Below are 19,707 nucleotides of genomic sequence, written 5' to 3'. Positions count from 1 at the left end.
ACGAAAATCCAAGAGAGTGGGTTCAGGGTTGAGTGGTGATGTGGCTTGTCCCTTCCAAGCTGCCAATCGTCGCCAGTGTTAAAAGGATGTTCAGACACTGGATGAGTTAAAGTTGTAGTTTAATGGTAAAACATCACCAACAGCTCTGAAGGTCACAGCCAACTCCTCCAGGCTCCAAGGCTCTAGTGCTCATGGAATAACAAGGAGTAGAACAGAATGTGACAGTAAACGAATGTAAGTATGTCATAAAATAAAGAGTAAGAAACAAGCATATGTACATTACAACAAATGTCAGTCTTTGCAACCTCAGAGTATTTCAAGAAATGAATTCATTTACCATGTACGAAAGCTCCGTCCCGTCCTACAGCAGCCGGCAAAGAATGACATTCCCTGTCTGAACGCTGCTTGACTGGTTCCATTAGTTGATGCCTGCTATTGAAGAGCTTTTCATTTAGTGTGTAATTTCCACACTAACAGGACTCTCTCTTTATGGCAAACAATTTTTACTACCTCAACCATTTGTATTGGACCTAAGGAGGAGTGAGGTTCTGAAAATTACGAATTTGTTAGTACTCAGCCTCTATTTTGTGATCGCCGCCATTTTATGTTGCCCTCACTCAGGCAGCTCGGCGAACACAATGTTTTTGTCGTTTCTGCCTTTGCGTGTCAGGTGGCTTCTCTGCTTATGTTTACTAGCGAGTGTCAGGGTCTGGCCGAGTACACTAATTCCTGTCTGAGCTGATTAATCCCCGTCCGGACTACATGTTGGTTCACACCATTGTTTCCTTTAAGTTGTCTTATCTACTGTCCTTCGCTACATGTCTCCTGCATTCTCCTGTTTCACAACTGTCCTTCTACGACACACAGCTGTGTTTTCTCTGCTTGTAAATCGAATAATGTGGATTCATTTAGTAATTTACTTAAGGGGTCGAGTGACAAACTGAACAGGGAATTTGAGCTGCCTTAGTCTTAAAACATTGTCTCTAACGTTTGCCTATAGCTCATGCTCTTGTGTGATTGCCTTTTTGCATTGTATTGTATCGTATATAAACCTGTGCGCCACGGAGTTAAGTTGCAGTCTCTTTTGAACCTCGTTGCACTGACGACTTCTAAGACCACTGTACTAGCTGCAGCTAACAAATACCATCTTCTACGCCAGACGAAGAGTCCGTGTCTCTGTATTTGATAAGGCAGGTGAACCCTGGGGATTTAGGCGTACCCTGCGCCGCCGGGCCTTAAGGCTGCGGTTCTCCAGGAGTATGTTGTTGAACATGCATTTAAGAAAACTTTATTAAGTGGTCGCTTATCACTCTTGAAGTTTTATTGTCCTGATGATGTCCCCCTAAACAACATTTGGTTGAAACGCCGTCGACGCTTCAAACATGGCTTAAACTTCAGAGGACACTGCTGTTTGATTGTTTACTGTGTTAATTGTTGTATATATAAATTCATTCTCTTATGCCATTGTGTGTTTTTTGATTTTTTAGATGCTATGTGCTGTTTTTTGTATGTTAAGAGTGTAACTATTTGAGCGCCTGTTTTTTATTAAAATTACTTATATTTTGTACATGGGTTTCTGTGATCTTCTGGGTATATTTGGCCTTTTCTTTTCTGCATTTGGAATATCTCAATGGGTGTTTAGTTGTATTTAGTATGTAAATACAGCTTAAGAGCCTTTGTTTGGAAAACAGTCCGCCCAATTAGAAGCTGGAATATGATTGAAGGTCTAACACACAAGATGATGGACGGAATGTTGCACAATGGCAAAACATTCACCCCCAATAACAGATCTGGGTTTAATCCATCGTTATTCTCTTACATGCCGTATCCAATGAATGGCTTCATTAGTTAGTGAATCCACATTTTCTGTGCCTTTACTGGTGTTAAACTTGGGGACATTCACCATGTAAATTCTATGTGTATTATGCGCCTTGTCAGTGTTTTGTTCCCCCCGCCCAGTTAGGGTACCACACTGTGGATATTGAAACTGGGAGCAATGAGTGATTCTGCCATGTGATAAATGACTTCTGTTGGTTCCTACGCTACAGTGATCAAAAGGGCCTAGATTAGAATAAGGCACATGCTTGGGAATAGGTAGTAATGGTGCAGGCTTTTGGGGCTTGGCCACCTCGGGAAGCAGAGGACTTCCTTTGTGCTTACAGCCATTAGAAGGGGAGACTGTTACTCTTTATAGATTAGTAGGTTAACTAAGTAGGGAAGGATTGCTTGCCCTGTTATTAGCACATTCTAAACATGGGGACGCCCTCTGCAATAGAAGCTTAACCATAATGTTTAAGTCCTCAATCATTACTTTCATAGTCCCTATTTCAGCCCGAAGCGTGGACCAGTTTGATCACATCCTGGGAGTCTGTAATGTGGCTTGCAACCATCCCTATAGTACTAGCTGGAGATGGCTTGGATAGCTGGGGCCTCTCTTCCCCCTGAGTGTTCGACACGGCCCTATACCTCTTTGTACATGTAATTAAGGGGTCAATGTATTGGAGATTTTTGCCAGATGGACTAGGGGGACTAGTAACGGGGTCGCCAGTCTTCCCTAAGCCCTGCTTTCTCCCAGCATTGGTGGTAGTGGTCCCTTTCTTCTGTGTTTTAAGGAACATAGCAGGGATAGCAGAATGGCGGTTTGGGCATCCACTAGTAATTTGTGAAGATCTGGAGGGAAACTTATCCCTATCAGATTGCACATTTGGCTCAGCTACTAATATATCCTCGCACTCACCAATGAGAGTATCGATACGATCCAATACACAATTGCTACCTACATGTTTAGTTACCTTCCTAGCCTTTTTCCCTTTGCTAGCTCTACCAGTACTACCACCAATATCTACACAGGCTTTCCCATGCTTCAAAATCAAAGTGTGAATTGGTGTATAAATACTGCTTAAAAAATGAGGCAATACATTATGTTATAATGGTCGAGTTCCTGCTCTTGTTTTTCGCCATGAACAGCAATTTAAAACAAGGAGCAGTTGGGAGGAGACAGACAAAAAGTACCTCAACATCCAAAGGGGTTTCCCAAAGCAGTGTGAAGCCAGGTGACAGGTGAAAGAAGGGTGGCCCTGCCCTGACTCTTTCTGTCATTGACGTGCAAGGACGGGCTTGGTCTGGACTTCGCCTGTGCGTGGCCCTCGTGCGTCCCGCGCCGTGGGGGGAGAGGCATCGCTTTATGCGCAATGTTAATTCAGCGCCTCCCCCTCACTAGCGGTTACTGCGAAGGGAGCAATGCACACTGGGGCTAGTAGTCCCCTGCCTGAATGATGGACGCCATAGAGATGCTGACGGTGCTGGAATGTTTGGGCCCTGGGACTCCAGTCCCACCAGAGCTTGAGAACGAAGAAGGCAGTCTCCCCAGAACAACGGGTGAGCAGAAGGCAAAGCAGGTTCCCGCCCCGCAGGGGAAAGGCAACGCTTTATGCGTGAAGTTAATTCAGGGCCTCCCCCTCACTAGCGGCACCTGCGGAAGGAGCAATGCACACTGGGATTAGTAGTCCCCTGCCAGAATGATGCATGCCATATAGATGCTGGCAGTGCTGGCATGTGCGGGCCCTGGGATACCAGTCCCACCATGGCTCGTGAATGAAGAAGGCAGTGTCCCCAGAACAACGGGTCAGAAGAAGGCAAAGCAGGTTCCCGTCCCGCGGGGGAGAGGCAGCGCTTTATGCATGATGTTAATTCAGGGCCTCCCCCTCACTAGCGGCACCTGTGGAAGGAGCAATGCACATTGGGACTACTAGTCCCCTGCCAGAATGATGGATGCCATAGAGGTGCTGGCGGTGCTGGCATGTGCGGGCCCTGGGACTCTAGTCCCACCAGGGCTCGTGAATGAAGAAGGCAGTGTCCCCAGAACAACGTGTCAGCAGAAGGCAAAGCACAAAAATAAAAACCATATAGAAATATGATAAAATTCCAAAAGATAGAAAAATATTTTAATGTCAAAAAATACTGAAAATTAACTACAAACATAAATTCATAAAAGTTTAAAAACAACATTTTAAAAACAAATAATTGTCATTAAAATAAATTAATTATAATCAAAATAATATTCATTAAGGATATTTAAATAAATTACTTCACACTATATTCCACTATAAACACAAAAACAACTCCTACAGATTTGACACTATTAACATATTTACCAATTAAATATTTATAATTGAAAAAGAATTTATACTTATGTATTACTAAATAAATAACCACAAACAACACTATAACATCGAAATATAAATACATACTAATACATTAAAAATATGAATTACTTTAATTGAATTATTTCCAACCCTATTCCCCTATAAACCCCCAGCCTGATCCTGAAAAAAAATAACACAATTAATATTATTTTCCATTATTTAATTGATAAAAATTTATAATTAAGGAATTATAAATTAATTATAAATACTAATAAATAACAAGCATTTACAATGCAACGGTCTCGCCTTTGCAAAAGTTAGAGCTATTTGCATTGTAAATGACAACATTTTTATTTATGTGTTGGTTTTGAAAACAGATAAATAAATGGCATTGTCATTTACATTGCCAATAGCTTAATCTCTCGCAAATGTGAGACCTATTGCATTTGCACACACACACACACACACACACACAGCGCCAAACACACACACACACCCAGAGCCACACACACACACCCAGAACCACACACACACACACACACACACACAGAGCCACACACACACAGAGCCACACACACACACAGAGCCCCCCCCACACACACAGAGCCCCCCCACACACACAGCCCCCCCCACACACACAGAGCCCCCCCACACACACACAGAGCCCCCCCACACACACACAGAGCCCCCCACACACACTCACACAAAGCCCCCCCCACACACAGAGCCCCACACACACACACACACAGAACCCCCCCACACACACACACAGAGCCCCCCCACACACACACACAGAGCCCCCCCCCCACACACACACAGCCCCCCCCCCCACACACACACACACAGAACCCCCTTTAGGAGGGGGGGGTAAAAAAATGTGCGCGTTAGTTTACAGTGGTGAAACAAGTTAGGCCACTTCTACTCAGGCCCCCTGCCCCCACTAAGTATGTGCACACATTAATGGGACTTTTCAGGTAAGGGTCACCACAATTACCTATTTTGAATATGGGCACAATCACAAAAAGAGACCATGAGTCCAGAATCCCTGATCTGCACACAGAATTCAGCACATTAGTCAACAGTGGGCCCCCGAGGTTTATATTAGCTGTAAAATAAGTCAGTAGGTATACCACTAGGTCCTAGGGCATTCCTACTAGCTATCCTCAATGGCAGCTGTTACCGCCTTCAGGGCGGATATTAAGGTACTGAAATCATTTATGTATATTGCAGCCACGCCATGTGACTCAAACAGCCTCCCCATGCTCCACCTACGGCGCAGAAACACGGCTACTAAAATATGCTACCAAAGCTTCAGCAGGGATGGCTCTCTCTACTGATGGAGCAGCATCATCTCTAAAATATAGGTTATCATTCACTTTCCACAAGGCAGCACAATCATTTACTTTACATGTAAACAATAGTGTTGCTCTTTCGTAATCTTCTTCCTCCTTTGTTTGAGAATGGCCCTATACATCTGCACGCAAGATTTTACTTCTTTATTTCTGGATGCTTTATTAAAAGGCATTTTTAATAAAGTGTGTGCTTTAGTACAATTAGTATCAAACTTGCCACAAGGTTTTGGATTCCCTCATTTCACTGCACCCCTAAGTCCCTTTTTGATGATGTTGACATTTTCTAATAAACCACTTTTGATTTCCCCACCTGCTCATCTGGACATGTTAAAAACAAAAAAACTAAACTGTATTATGCCTTTAATCAGCCTCTCAAGATCAATAGAATTCCATCTAAGAACAATATCATTACTAGAGTCAACATTCAAATTTCCTAAATGAACCTCTAGGCCATTCTCCTGAAAGGCATACTAAGTTATAAAAGTAATACTTAGGACATTATGATCACTACAAAAAATTGACATAAGTTTTGAAGTTACAAAGGCGCTCATATTACTAGTAATCAGCACGCAATTGATGATAGAACTAGTCCGTCTACCTGAAAAGGTACATTCAAGAAGAGCAGGCAGAGCAGTGCACTCGTTAGCAAAGACAAAGTTGCATTTGAATATTAAACTGTTAAATCCCCACTCCAAATGGGCTGATCAGTCTTTAAAAGCTTCTAGGAGCAAAAAACGACTTTGGACAGGTACATTATAAACTATTAATTGCTAGAGTAGTTGGGGGATATTTAAAGGATAGGTCGGTTGCCGCCCTTTTTACAAGTCACCTGCGGGGGACTGTTGTCTACTTGCTTCTACTATTTAAACTGGTCTGTTTGGTTTATGAATGGTCTGTTAGTACCTTGCAACCAGGTCCAGTGCTCCATCAATGCGGGACATGGATGGTGTGTTTATGTCTAGCTCGTAAAGCACATGTGCATGACTTACAGCGCAGGAACCCATACTCATTTCTTCTATACGGAAGATAAGAAGGAGGCGCGTAGGGACCTAGCCATACAGCAAAGTGAAGTACAATTCCTGAGTCCTTTGTAGATGGTAAGTGGAAGAATAGAAGACAAAGGGCCCATCTGAAGTGTAAGGAGGGGCCCGGCCCAATTTCAAATCCAGTCTTTCCCAGAGATGATATCCCCAACAATTTAAGAGGTAGAAGAGGGAGGAGGTCTCTCATTCTTTGCACTGACAGGAAGATTCCAGCCCCACCTCACCTTCCTGATGACACTAGAAAACAGTGTGGCTTGGTCCAGGAAAAAAAATAGGAAATTAAAGAAACTAGTCCCAGAGTTGAACCTATGTGGATTGGCAAACGTGCTGCAAGAGAATATAAAAATGGGGCAGAAACTGTAAAAGGATTTTCCGTTGTTGCATTTGGAGCCCACTAAACAGCGATTGACCTTGGACAACCAAGAAACTTTCTCCCAGATATAGACAAACCTGAAGCAAGGAGAGCCAGGAACCCATATGTTCTGGAAATATAGTTTAAAAAGTGAAATGTTTCCATTTAAGGCTTTAGTTTATGTTGGGAGGCAAAAAACAATAATTATGTTCACCTTTTAAAACTAAGCCGCATCTTATTCAGACTTGTTTGAATTTCTTCTCATCTTTAAATGCAGGGGGCGGCCTAAATGGATCTAAAAGCACCAAGCTAAGATCTGCTAAACAGCTAAAGAAACCCCACATACCTCCAACCAGGCATGGGCGGAAAATCCGTTCCGCTCGCGGATTTTGCGGATTTTCGGGAAATCCGCAATCCGCGAGATTTGCGAATCTCCCGCAAAATCCGCAAATCCGCGAGCAGCGGATTTTGCTCGCACTGCTCGCACTGTTCGCGTGAGTTCGCGTGAGTTCGCGCCCCGCGAATAAGTGCAAAATTGCAGAAATACGATCTTAGCAAAACTGAAAGTAACTACTTACCAGGTTCAAAAGTTCAGGCTCATCATTAGTAGCCATTTCCTGTAGTGCTTCCTGAGGGGCCCCTCCAGAGTCCAGTTGCCAGTTGAAACTATTATGTGACCCTGCTCTGAACCTCAGAATAGTTACACATATGCCACAAAGGTCCTGAATTACAGCTAAGGGAGACAAGCAGGAGCCAGGCTGGAAGTTAAAATCCATTAATCAGCCCCTAATTCATTATTGTCAGTTGGGGCAGGGCAGGTGTTGTAACTAATTTTGCAACAATGAAAGCACTTAGCAAGTGCAAAAGATCACTAATCAGGGCGCACTAAGGAAGCAGGTGCCAGCTAAAAAAATATTCTGTGACACATTAATCAGCCCCAAATTAATTCATGTCACTTGAGGCAGGGAAGGTGTGCTTTGCTTTGCCGAAAATAATGTACACTGGACAACCAGAGGGTGTGGTGATGAAACAGAGGGTGGCATGGGTGGGCCAGAGGGTGGCATGAGTAGTCAGAGAGTGGCAGTGGTGACAGAGAGTGGCAGTGATGAAGAAGAGTGTCCCAAACAGGCTGGACACGTAGAAACAACAAGTTTGCGAAACTTGCGACCCGACAGGTAAGTTCGCAATTTGCGAAAGTGTACAAAACCCTCGCGAACTGGCAGAAACACGGGCGAACACAAAAAAAAAATCCGCAAATTCGCGGGAATTCGCGGATTTTGCGGATTGCGAATCCGCAAATCCGCAAAATTCGCGAACGCGAGATCCGCAAAATTCGCTCATGCTTACCTCCAACAACACGCTGAAACTCAATCAGATCGTTGAATATATCCTACTCCAGGACGTTGATTCGTTGCTCACTTTGCCATTGGATTCAAGTTAGTCCGGCTGATGAGGGGTGATACAACGAAACCTACCCAGGAAGGTTGTTTCCAGTCCAGGGAAAACCTGGCTTGGCAGTTTTAGCTGGACTGGTCCCATGATGCACAGGGTCAACACTGATTTGCATATAGCTGGGTCTGAACTGGGCTGGCGCAGTGAGCTAAAGAACAATGATGGATTCAACCCAAATCTGTGACTTGGGGGCCCATTAGGATGGCAGGCGGATTGCCTCCGCCAGGGTAGCGGTGGCCACCGCCACCCTGGCGGAGGCAATCTGCCCGCCATCCTTCCCTGCATTCCCCCCCGCCATATTACGATGGCGGAGGGGACCGCAGCGGTGACAAACACCGCCCGCATGTTTTCCGCCCCGGTTGCCTTGCGGCTGGGGCGGAAAACCAGTAACATGGTGGCGGTGTCTGTTAGACACCGCCCGCCATATTACAATGGGCTGGTCTCAATGCCTTTCCGTGGCGGCAATGCCGCCACGGAAAGGCATGCGGTGTTCACTCTGGGGTCCCCCTGTGGGCCCCCAGAGTGCACATGGGGGGGTACCTATGGTACCCCCCTTCATTTGCATATACAAAGCGGCAGGCACCGCGCGGTGCCTGCCGCTTTGTATAGGCAAATGCTGACAAGCATTTCTAGCATTGTGGCGGGCGGTGCTGAGCGCTCCGCCCGCCACAATGCTAGAAATGCAGGATGTGCCCGCCACAGTGGCGGGCACATCCTAATGCCACCCCTGGGACCCCCGCCCTTATGGCGGGCGGTCCCATTCCCCGCTAGGATGACGGGCGGACAAAGTCCGCCCGTCATCCTAATAGGCCCCTTGGAGCGAGTGTCTGAAATGTTTCAGCACCCCCTCCATCATCTACTGTGTTTGCTTTATAACATAAATAATACAAGTGGCATCAGAATACTTGGCATATCGGTCGGGAGGGGCAGTCCAACAGACATCAAGGATTGTCGCGTGTCCAATGAGGATTTAAACCGACTTAGGATGGTCCCGACAACTGAGACGACCTCTCTGAAGCCTTAACAATAAAAAAGAATGGGCGTTTGCCCCCAACTTAAAAAACATAAATTATAGTTAGCTGAGATAACGTGCTTCTTCGCTCTGTCGAATCGCTTTTCGACTGTGTTTATTTAACGCAAAGTAACAGTCTGTATATGATATAGAACGGCTTTCTTTTTTACCGCTAAATGCATGAACAGCTTTTTCTACATACAGATTGTTTATGTTTGGTTTTAGAAGCGGATTCCACAGATTTTGGCAGCGTCCCAACCTTGAAAGTCTCCCTATCTACTTCTTCAGTAAATTGCATACGTGGTTAAGAAAATCAAAAATAGAAAAAAGAACGCTAACAAGAAGACACCCGCAGGGAGACACGGAGACTGCGGTGGGGTTTCCAAGAAGCGGTGCGACGAAGCAGGACAAGGGGCCTGCCGTAAACACGCCGATAATCTGTCTCTAATCAACACATGGAATCGGGCAGAGTTATCAAACGTTATACTTACCTCCCGTACGATCTACCGACGGAGGATTAGAAACACCAGATAACCCCAGTCTTCCATCAACTGTCTGACCCTTCATAAGCTGAAGACAGCATGGGCCAATTGGAAACCTGGTTTGTACTGACTGACAAGCAAGAGAACCATACCGACGAAGAGTTGGTGGTTTGACCGCCCTCCACAGCCGTCAATTGAATAAACAAAGAATAGACCGCACAACGGAAAAGACTAGTCATTTACCCCGGAAGTGATGGCTTACCTCTAAGACGCGAAATCAATCCCGGCAACAACAAAAAAAAACGCCCACAGAATGCCATGACGAATAATGGGGCTGGACTTAAAAAAAGACACAGAAACGCCCACGAATCGCATGCAGCCGGGGGAAAGAGTAATTGACACCCATCTCTTCCAATGGCTAGCCTCCATTCATGGAGCTAGCCAATGGAAGAAGGGGCGGGTTCAAGTACACAGTATTGAGATAACATAAAATCTCGGTCTGCGCCAACACTGCTGTGCAGTGTACGCTAGGTCGAGACCTAAAAATTTATAATTACCTAATTATAATTAGATTACTACCCACACTATTCCCCTATAATCCCACAACCCGCTCCTGAAAGAAATAATACAATTAATATAATTATCAATTAATTAATTAATACAAATTAATAACCAATTAATAAGTATTTAATAATTATAAATACTATTAAATGCATATTAATAATTCCATTATTATAATTAAATTACTTCCCACCCTCTTCCCCTATAAACTCACAACCCGCTACAGAACTAAAATATGCATAAATGAATTAAAATAAAATTAATGACTGCTAAAAATGTAACACATACATTAAAAAAAAGCTATACTTATACAAAAAAATGATATCTTACTTTTAACGCACATAGTAAAATACAGAGCACTAATATAAATATTGATATTATTAACAACAATATTTTTACATACGATATTACTGTCTTCGATATTTAAAAAAATGATATTTCTTACCTTACTGTCGATATTCTGTACCACGAAATTCTTGCAGCCGTTATTCTTGTACCTCCATCTTTAAAACTCGATATTATGGCACTTCGAAAAAACAACTCGATATTCTGTCTGTTCACCAAATTTCAGCATTGTTTTTTAAGTCTCTGTGGTCTTAATATTTTAAACTTTCAAATAGACAAAGTGAGATATTCCTGCATTAAGATACCTAATTAAATTCCCTCTTCATTGTTAATGAAAGGTGCATATGGATGGGGGAAATTCTAGTATCTCTCTTTTTTTATTTCTTATGCTTATTTTTTTTATCAATCTGGGGTGGAAAAAGGAGGTCTTACAGAAGGTCAATATATTGAACCATATCTTGACCATGTCCCTGACAATCTTAAATGTAACTCTTTTAAAATAATTGGGGTCGTTGACTCTTAGTAAGAACATGTTAGAATCCAGATTTAACATAAAAATATGAAAATAAAGTTGATTATCAGCATTAAGTAAGCATCGTAAACAACCAATAAATGTTGCCCAAAAATATCATTTAAAATCTGGGAAGTTAAGTCTGCCATTGTCCAAGGAGCATTTGAGTAGTGAAATAGATCGACGGGCTTTGCGATATCCCCAAATAAAACTACTAAATATTCCGTCAAGTTTTTTAAAGAAAAGATTACTAAGAGAAAGAGGGATCGACCGAAATAAATAAAGAAATTTGGGGAGTATTTTCATTTTAATTAAATTAATCCGACCAATAATATTTAAAGGAAGTTTATGCCATTTTTTTAACTGGACAATAGTAAATTTAAAGTGTCGTAATTAATTGTAATAATTTCGGTGATTTTTGCTGATAATTTGACACCAAGATAAGTTGTCGTATTACGTAGGCCCGGTAGTATAGTTGTTGGTTTGTAGTTAGCGATGACTTGTGTTTTATTTAAGTTTAATTTGTAGCCCGAAACATCGCCAAATCTGTTGGCCTCCATAGCTATTCCCTGTAAAGCCTTCACAATGTCCGTGGAGTAGACAGCTATATTGTCGGCATACGCCGTAATTTTCAATGTATGAGGGCCAGAGCTAAAAGGTATTATGCAAGATTGTAATTGCAGAGCATGGAGAAATGGCTCCATCGAAAGAGCAAAAAGTAAAGGTAACAAGGGACACCCTTGGCGGGTTCCCCTAGATATGGAAAAGGTAGATGAAGTTAAACCCGCATAGCTAATTCTCACGGTAGGGTTGTCATATAGGGATCGGATCCATGTTACAAAGGGACCTCTGAAGCCCATAGTTGTTATTACTGACCAGAGGTAATCCCACCCCACTCGGTCGAAAGCCTTCTCCACATCTAGAAGGATCATACCGAGTGGGGAGGGGTTAGTCCCTGCTATATCGGAGGCAGTAATGGCCATATTAATATGAGCGGTGGTATCTCTACCTCTTACAAACCCATGTTGTTGTGGATTAACTAACTTAAGTATCAGTGGAGCCAGCCGCATGGCCAATATTTTCGCAAATATCTTGGCATCTGTATTTATATGCGAAATAGAACGATATGAGCAACATTCGTCGGCCGGCTTATCCTTTTTCAAAATAAAAATCAGTTTGGCAATGTTCCAAGAATTCGGGGCTTTCCCATTCTCTCCAATATAGCTATAACTTGCTGGAGGAGAGGTGCTAGTTCATCAAGGGGGAAATTATCGTATCTCGCATTAAAGAAACAAACAAAGGTTTCTCCCCTTGCAAAGGTAGCATTTTAATGCCCATGTAAAGAAAGCAAAAGACAGTTTCACAAATGTATCACCAACTCTAGCTTCTTAATGCAACTTGAAAAGTGTTCCTTAAATGTTTGTTAGAATTTCCCCAAACTTGTGTCAAAGGTTATTATAGTTTTCATAAGAAAAGTCAAGATTCCATGCTCATTTCTCATGTCTCTATACTGTACGAATGTGGATGATAACATTTAAACCGTATGCAATGTTTAAAAAAAACAGTTTACATGGTGTATCTTGAATTCACAACATCTGATGACAAGTTCCAAAGACCAAGAGTGGGAATGGGTGATTTATCGGGCAATGGCGCTCAAATACAAGTATGTCCACTAGAAGTGTTTACCCGTTTTTTTTGTCAATGGTCTTTACAAGAGGTGCTCAAATAAGAGGAAGTATTTCACCCTACTCCTCCAAAGCCTATTAAATAAATTGGATAATGACCACACAAATCTCTAGCACATGCTAATTCGAGTTTACAAATGACATCAAACAGTCAATTAATACATATTGAGTCAAGTGTTTTTGCCCGTGCTCGGGAATTCTTTCTTTTCTTTAGTCCTTTCGTTTCTTGCTGGACTCTTGTCTTGTTTCAGTAGCCAACACGTGTTTCGTCTTATGGATTACCTCAAGACTTCTTCACAGCTACAAAATAATAACAGTTCACTCATATCACATATTCATCAACCAAGAAATGTTCAATAACATTGGTGTCTCCTTGTTGTACAGTTAAACTCAGGCCCATGAGCATGACTCAGCACTATTCACAGATACTACAAACCTCACATGTTGCCAGTCTTTCAATTCAGACCACTGAAAAGTGGACTAAATATGTCAATCCAATCAGACACATATGTGGCGTTGTGTCCCATGTTGTACAATTAAAAAATCACCAGTTGGTGTAACAACTGCCCCAAAATGCACCTTTATCCCTGGTGACGTGAGCAAAAAAGTCAGTCCCAAGTAGCTCTAATCCTGTTAGTTTTACACCAAATCGAAGCCAAAGTAATTTCTCATTCCACACAATGAGTGACGCCTGTGTACAAGCAGGTATCCTATAATTACTGGACCAAAATAAATATGAAATTTACATGTGTGATGAGTAGCCATTACACTCAAAACAGTCGAGGGTTGTCAGTGCCAGTATCAATAAAGCACATTGTACTGATATAGAGTGTCCATCTATGGAGTAAGCACTTGCTGAAAAACTTTAAGTATTCTCCCTTAATCCTTTTATGGGAAAAACAAACGTTGTAGTCCTCAAATTCCTTGTGAACCTCCTCTCTCTACTTTCATCTGTGTGACCTGTTGGCCATTAAAATAATAGGTTCCAATCAGTGACGATGCCACCAAAGTAGAAGGTAAAGTCTGTCAAAGCAAAACTACCACCCACGCTTACCTGCATAGCGGGTCATGCATATCTGAGAAGATATTCAGCACTGTGTCAAAATTAAGCGGGCAATTCATTTCATCAGTTATTTCTAATAAGTATTTCCTTGTGGCGGTGTACCAACCAATCAGTCAATAAATCTATACTAATATAATAAAGAGAGAGCCCAAACCTTTGAGGCAGGTAATCTCAGGAACCACAGCACCAATCACAACACCCAATACAGCGTTGATAAGGGCAGTTGCAGCAGAAGGACATAGGCTATGCAGACGCCCACCATATACATTTAAAAGGTAAAAGAACCGTTCCAGCAAAGTAGTCCCTTGTGGGCGTGTCTGCGTTGTGCTGTGGGCGTGTGCTGAGGGTGTGACAAACACTGGGGGCGTGTGGTACGTTCTGCCCTTCATGCCATGTCTCATATAGTGTGCTGTGAGCGTGTGCTGGGGCGTGGGCGTGTGCGGGACACGGGATTACGGACAAAAAAAGCGAACGTTGTGCCCAATATTTCATTGTTTTTTCTTTCCAGGTTCTGTACATTCCAGCTCCGGGTGTCCACCCTTCTCCCTTTAAATGCCCCTGCACCCCATAATCATAACCCACCCTTACTCCTTAAAATACCCCAACACCCTTAAACACTAACCCTTCTTAACCCTATAAATATACCAAAACCTATCCCTAAACGCTAAAAATACCCCTGTAACCCAAAACCCAAACCTAGCCCTGAACCCTATAAATACCCCTGTACCTCAAAACCCAAACCTACCCCTGAACCCTAAAAATACCCCTATACCCCAAAACCCAAACCTAGCCTGAACCATTAAAATACCCCTGTACCCCAAAACCCAAACCTACCCCTGAACCCTAAAAATACCCCTGTACCCCAAAACCAAAACCTAGCCCTGAACCATAAAAATAACCCTGTACACCAAAACCCAAACCTACCCCTGAACCCTAAAATACCCCTGTACCCCAAAACCCAAACCTAGCCCTGAACCCTAAAAATACCCCTGTACCCCAAAACCCAAACCTAGTCCTGAACCCTTAAAATACCCCTGTACCCCCAAACCCCAAATCTACCCCTGAACCCTAAAAATACCCCTATACCCCAAACCCAAATCTAGCCCAGAACCCTAAAAATACCCCTGTACCCCAAAACCCATACCTATCCCTAAACCCTAAAACTACCCCTGTACCCCATAACCCAAACTATATCTGAACCCTTAAAATACCCAAACACCCCAAAACATATACATCATAAGTACCCCAAAACATATACCCCTATACCCATACTTACCTTATCCAAACATTTTAAAAAACATGCTTTTACCATTCATGCATTTACAACGAATTTTGTTGTAAATGTATGTGTGGTAAAAGCATATCAAATGTAAAGCCATGCATTATAATGGCATTGCGGAGTCATGGTACTTTCGTAATGAAAGTATGCGGAGTGATGGGTGTTTACCCTCCCCCGGCAAGTACATTGGTGGCACGGCGGTCCGCATCTCCAGCAACATACTCATATTTTTTCACCACCGATTTGAAAAATGCACAGGTCTTTCTCATTGATGGGCAGCACCGACATACACTTTTAGACACACCTCCCGCCACAAGTTCTAGAATTGCGAACTTTAGAACTGGGGAGCTATGTTCGAATCTCGGTATCAGCTCAACATCCTGTGATTCCAGGCAAATCGCTTTGTCTCCCTGTGCTTACCACAAATGAATGTGTTCTTCTGTAATTTAAATTGTGCTCATGCCATGTTGTCGAGTTCGCGCTATATAATATTGCAAGGAAAAATAAAGTAGGGAAACTCGAGTTCACACACTACTGAACGCACACTCTTAATGGCATCAGCAGATCACTGTGAATCGGAGCATTTCACAGGCCTGTCACAGATAAGAAATGCTATCAAAACGAAATCCTACAAAACAATATACTACGGGCCGGCATCAATTCATACCCGACCAAACGTCAGGATGGGCTGCTAGTATAAATATAAACCATTAGCCCCAATTGCAAATCACTCAATCACTACGCTGATCTATATAGTTGTTAAACCCTAATTCCACTAGAGGAGGTTATAATTCTGTATTATGTGTTGCTGCGAGTCCGGAAAACCTTAACTGCAGCACCTTTCGGAGCAAGCACTCCGACAGAGCCCGGTTACAAAGCATTCTGCGAAAGAAGAAAAAATGGGACTATCTCATTCTGGGCATATGTCATGTCACAGTCAGCACCATATTGGTGTAGTATACCCAGTGAAAGTAGACTCATAAAGAATCCATTAAAGCCTAAATGGCATCTAAATATATTTGATAAATGATACTCAGTCAGTGGGTCAGTCAAATACACTTTATTCGATTTGTTAAAAATCATAAAAGAAATAAAACATTTATATACAATTAAAAGATCACTTATTTCATACATATACACAGTCATAGCAAATTCATTGTGAGCGCATACATTAGACAAATGCAATCCTGATCACTTTATATGCAATTTCTTTGTATCTGCAAGCTAAGACTGTACAAGACCCCTCAGAGGCCCTTTTTTTGATTTCATTCTATAAGCCGCTACTAAGAAACTGGCCACACAAAATATAACACGATTGCTACACAGGGTCTGTAAGTAGACTAAGGCAGGCCTAACCTGGATGAAGCCTGCCTCTCTTAGTAAAGGTGCCAGGTATTTCTTCCTAGGGACCGAGTACAAACTACAAAACATAATAAAATGCATAGAATCCTGCAGAGAGAATTCATCACAGCTACACGGAGGGCCGCTTTCCGGCTTGCACCATGATTGATAACTGCCTAGGGAGTAGTGAATTAAATTAAATCTAAATTTAGTTAACAGATATCTATGAAAGGGCTTAGTTACAATTCTGAGGTAGGGCTCGAGTGAGGGCGAGGTTAATAACAAGTAATGTAGTCTGACAGTTGGTTTCAACAGTTCCTGCTCCTCCCGAGCCAATCTCGCCCCAACCATAAAATGCTTTTTGGTCCAGATGACATCCTCTCGCTTGATGCTAGGTGGAACATTATATAAATCTGGGCGTCCTAGCTGTGCAAAGGTATGTCTTACATATTCCAACCAAGGTATTTTCATTGCATGGTCTAGTGACATAACATCTGTCAAAATGGCGTGGTTGGGTGTTAATTCAGCATTGAGCCATGTCTTTAACCAGAATAATATAGGGGCCATTCTGATTCTTTCTGTTACATAGTCTAGGCCCCTCTCCCCATGCATCGAAAATGTTGGTGTGGACTGGGGGATGGACAGCAAAAGTCTCAGGAACTTATTTTCTGCTTTTTGAATTAGCTCTTGTGGCACGTACCCCCATAATGAGGAACCATACATGGCTATGGAAATACATTTAGAATCGTAGATCTTTAAAAGAGCCTCCATGGGCCTGGCCCCCAACCTCTTTGAAAAACCCAACAAAGCTGAGGTCGCTTTCACCATTGATAAACTCTTAGCCTTTGTTTGTGGTCCCCACGTGCCCTTCTCATAAAAAATGATGCCCAAATAGGGAAAGACTGCCACCCTAGACACTGCCTCTCCCTTACAGAAAAAGGGTATAATTTTTCTCTTGTTTCTGTGTCGGCCCACCACCATAGTATGGGACTTGTTTGCATTGATCTCTAGGTCCAACTGGTCCATAAAGGCATCAAAAGAATCTAGCTAAATGATACTCAATTAAATATAACATTTTGAAATATGAAACAGTCTAAGTTCAAAATAACCGGAAGTAAGCTGGTATTGATCCTGATGGGGACCACACCACCTATCATACCCAAAAGTACCACAAATATGTCCTATACAGTGTTGATAATCTTATCCGAATGTGGGATATTTTACTGACATCAGTAAAAACATCATTTAGAACACATGAAATCACTATTCTCTTTTAAACATCGGCATATGGGTGCTGATGGAAATCAGTGTTTGTCCCAGTGATTAAACATTATCCGTTTTTGCATGGGATATAAAACTCATATTTGTAATTGTTGTGAGTGACAGCACATGGTACTGTGCCACTCTGGGCAAAAGCCGACCTTATCCGCATCAATTCTGACCCTTTTCCTTGTGTGAACAATTCATCTAGAACTGCTAGCCAATGCCCCCACCCCCACCCCCAGAAGAGACACAAACATACCTAACCAATTTTAGCCTTATTAGGCTTCATCAGTGAGTTACATCTTGAATTTTATGATACAGCAAGCAAAGGACCCACATTGGGCATACCCATGGCCATTTAGGGCATTATAAAACACACAGAAGATGATGGGTGGAATCCTTGTAAATAGTCTAAACCACAAGCAATCAGTCTGAGTAGCATTCCAATCCCTTATTTTTCACCCACTGTACCATTCTAGACCGAGCCTGAAATATGCTAATCAATGATGACTCTCTACCTCATGGGAGCAATTTATCCAGAACTGCCCATCGAGGTCCCTTATATAAGGGAACAGAAGCAACCCCACACTAACATTGGCCTTATTAGCCTCATCAGTCAGGTGAAACTTGATTCCCATGGCATGGCAAGCAAGGGACCCACATCTGGACATGCCCATGGCCACTTAAGGCATTACATCAAACAAGTAAAATGTATTGGGAGAAATGCTATTTTGGTTCTAAAATGGTTTCATCAATTGCTCTTGTTGAGCCTCTCTTTGCATTGGTGTTTTATTGAACCTAGCTGAGTATTTAATTTGACCTGAATCTTTGAATTTAGTATAGTTTGGGGTGAAGATGGAGGAGACTCCAGGCTACTTAAACCACACTACATGTTCATGATCTTTGAAAGGTAAACAACAGTGGGATTTATGGTAATTATACAGTTTTCAGGGTGTGGGGCTTAACTGCAACTAGTAATTTACTTGTTGGGGAAAAGCAGATTTGGAAGGTTTTTGAATCCTTAATTAAAATCGAGGTCACGGCTAATGGATAGCGGCTGGTTAGGCATTGCACCTGTAAGTTGCAGGAATGCACTTCACATTCCTCCATAAGGCAACTACAGCCATGCAGGTGGTACGCCTGTTCTGGGTGATGGTAGTTCTGTCCAAGAAGGAAAGAATGAGTTGTGTGTTGTTGGCATAGGAGAGGACATCCATATTGTCGGTTCATGTACTCGTTGTAGAGGGTTGGACCAAGTAAAATGAATTGAGTTGAACACTTACTTAGGACTCTATAGAACCATTTCCCAGAGGTAGTGGCATAATATTTCTAACTACCCTCTAATGGGACCCACATGTCACTGTTGTATGTTTTGTTTTGGGGCTGGTTGAAGACCTCTACTTCAAACTTTTTTTTAGTTCAGTTCAGTGTTGGTTCCATGCCTAGCCTGTGTCCCCAACAGGAGGCTTTAAGCCACATATCAAGAGAGTTTCTCTCTCAAACATGATGGAGTTCTGAAGTCCACCAGGTCTCCTCTCAAGATAACAGCAACTCTAGGGGCATAGAGACCTAGCATACATTATTGGGAGAATCAAAGACACGCATGGAACTAAATTTCAAATTGTCAGATTTATAGGTTGAAGCAGACAGTGAGATTTAATAGTTGGACAAATACACTACTGCTAGGATTTTTGATGAGAGAGGACAACTAGACAGAACATTGGCGAGATCATTGCATCCACCCCAGGCAAAGGATAATACACTTTACCGATAGTATAGATTGGGCTAATCAGAATAGTATGTGAGCCTATGTCCTGTATT

The 19,707-nt window shown here is 42.5% G+C and overlaps 1 protein-coding gene across 4 annotated transcripts in view; it reads left to right on the top strand.

The window, feature by feature from the left end:
- Positions 1 to 19,707, top strand: part of LOC147698086 (acetylserotonin O-methyltransferase-like) — a 1,112,510-nt gene that overhangs the window by 478,033 nt on the left and 614,770 nt on the right. The gene's annotated exons all lie outside the window — the stretch shown is intronic.

This window comes from Lissotriton vulgaris, chromosome 8, assembly GCF_964263255.1.
Source record: "Lissotriton vulgaris chromosome 8, aLisVul1.2, whole genome shotgun sequence".
NCBI classification, from domain to species: Eukaryota; Metazoa; Chordata; class Amphibia; order Caudata; family Salamandridae; genus Lissotriton; species Lissotriton vulgaris.
The sequence above is the reverse complement of the archived record's forward strand: the minus strand, read 5'-3'. Positions and strand labels throughout refer to the sequence as shown.